Raw genomic sequence first — 2904 nt, forward strand, 5'->3', positions numbered from 1 at the left:
TCCTTCCAAACGGGGTAGGTTTGTCAGACGTATGTCAATTTGGAGAATTTACGTGTATTTCTGGGAATTGGTTTTCTTTCTTTTTTCTTCAAATTTTTATTTAAATTCGAGTTAGTTCACATACAGTGCAGTATTGGTTTCAGGAGTAGAGTTCTGTAACTCATCACTTACACATAACATCCAGTGCTCGTCACAAGTGCCCTCCTTAATGCCCATCCCCCATCTAGCCCATCCCCCACCCACCTCCCTCCATCAACCCTCAGTTTGATCTCTATCTTTATGAGTTTCATATGGTTTGTTTCTGTGTCTCTTTTGTTTCCCCTTCCCATATGCTCATCTGTTTTGTTTCTAAAATTCACATGTGGGTGAAATCATATGGTGTTTGTCTTTCTCTGATTGATTTATTTCGCTTAGCATAATACACTCTAGCTCCATCCATGTTGGTGCAAATGGCAAGATTTCATTCTTTTTGATTGCTGAGTAATATTCCATCACATATATATAGACCACATCTTCTTTGTCCATTCTTCAGGTAGTGGACATTTGGGCTCTCTCCATAGTTTGGCTATTGTTGATAATACTGCTATAAACATCGGTCTGCATATACCCCTTCGAATCTGTATTTTTGTATCCTTTGGGTAAAGACTTTGTAATGCAATTACTGGGTTGTAGGGTAGTTGTATTTTTAACTTTGTGAGGAACCTCCATACTATTCTCCAGGGTGTTCTGCACCAGTTTACATTCCCACCAACAGTGCAAGAGGGTTTCTCTTTCTCTACATCTTTGCCAACACCTGTTGTTTCTTGTGTTGTTAGTTTTAGCCATTCTGACAAGGATGAGGTGGTATCTCATCATGGTTTGATTTGTATTTGGGAATTGGTTTTCTTAAACACCTGTTTTCAGACCATGCAAATCTTGAGGATGAACCATATGTATATACAAAAAAAAATCATAAAATGGAGGTGAAGTCCAGGTTAAAGAACATTTTTCACTTTTCTTTCCAAAAAGAGCTTTATCACATTTCAGTTTCATGTTTTGTGAGGCTGACTCAGGACCCCTGGAGGGCCAGTCCTCCCCTCCCCATAGGATCACTGCTTCAGGCTCAAAAGCACCTCCAGAGGCAAAACTAAAGTGTTTCCAGTTGGGAGTCCCATTACGGAGGTATTTGTATCCGATGATTTGTAACAGACTGCCACAACTTGGTAGCCTGTCATAGTTCTGGATCCCAGAAGTATGGAATCAGTATCCTAAACAGGATAAAAAGGCAAATGGTAAAATCAAGAAAACTATTTGCCACAAACATGACACTGTGGCTCCCAATCCATGAGTAAAACCCTAAAATTTAATGAGAAAAATGGCAAAGGATATGAAAAAATAATAAATAGAAGAAATAAAGATGACTGTTAAGATAAAGAAGTCAGCCCTAATAATCAGAAAAATGCATATTGGAAAAGAAAGATATGATTTTGTTCATCAACTGGTCAAAAGTTTTAAATAAAACATGAGGTGTATGGCGGAGAGGCACTCTAAGATGATTGTGTAGGAGTGTCAACTGGTGTTCTTTCTGGAAAGATGCCTGGCAACATTCACCCAGAACCTTTTAATGTTGTTTGTTTGTTTTATGAGAGACTGAGAGAGACAGCATGAGCAGGGGAGGGTCAGAGAGAGAGGGAGACACAGAATCTGAAGCAGGCTCCAGGCTCTGAGCTAGCCTTTAGCACAGAGCCCGACACGGGGCTTGAACCCACGAACCATGAGATCATGACCTGAGCCAAAGCCGGAAGCTGGACGCTTAACTGACTGAGCCACCCAGGTGCCCCCATCCAGAGCCTTTTAAAAAAGGCTAGTGACCCCCTTCATGTCTTGGAGTCTTTCCTAAGGAAGGGATTTGCCAGTCAAGTGAGATGTTCATATTGTTAATGATGCTAAAAAGATTGAAAGCAATAACAGAAGGGCACCTGGATGGCTCAGTTGGTTAAGCACCCAACTCTTGAGTTTGGCTCAGTGGTGATCTCAACAGTTGTGGGATCAAGCCCCACGTCAAGCTCTGTGCTGAGCATAGACAGAGCTTTCTTGGGATTCTCTCTCTCCATCTCTCTTTGCCTCTCCCCCATCAAGATAAGTAAACATTAGGGGAACTTGGGTGGCTCAGTCAGTCCAGCGTCTGACTTCAATTCAGGTTATGATTTTAGTTTGTGAGTTCGAGCCCTGCCTTGGGCTCTCTGCTGACAGCTCAGAGCCTGGAGCCTGCTTCAGATTCCGTGTCTCCCTCTCTCTCTCTGCCCCTCCCTTGCTTGTGCTCTCTTTCTCTCTCTCAAAAATAAATAAATATTTAAAAAATAAACATTAGAAAAAGAAAACAATATCAGAGAATGACTAAATATTTCATAGCACATGCAGATAAAGGAATATTCACAGTATAAAAATCTCACTTTTGGGATCCCTGGGTGGCTCAGTCAGTTTAGCATCCAACTCTTGGTTTTGGCTCAGGTCATGATCTCTCTGTTCATGAGTTCAAGCCCTGTGTCAGGCTCTGTACTGACAGTGTGGAGCCTACTTTGGATTCTCTCTCCCTCTCTCTCTGCCTCTCCCCTGCACTCTCTCTCTCTCTGTCAAAATAAACAAATAGACTTAAAAAAATAAAAATTAAAAAAGAAATAAAATCTTGCTTTTGGAGAATGTTTAATGATGTGGGAAGTGCTAATTATATAAAATCCAGTGAACAAAGTAGGACAAAACAGGACATATGTCACTGGTGAAAGACATGCATAGAAAAAGAATGGAAAGCATGAAGATTTTTTTTTCACCATTTGCAGTTCCTTGTTGACTTGGTTTTCCTTCCCTTCATCACACTGTGAGGCCAGAGAGTGGGCGAAAGTTGAGCCCCTGTCCCACATTAGGCAT

This window comes from Suricata suricatta, chromosome 9 (genome assembly GCF_006229205.1).
Source record: "Suricata suricatta isolate VVHF042 chromosome 9, meerkat_22Aug2017_6uvM2_HiC, whole genome shotgun sequence".
Taxonomy (NCBI): domain Eukaryota; kingdom Metazoa; phylum Chordata; class Mammalia; order Carnivora; family Herpestidae; genus Suricata; species Suricata suricatta.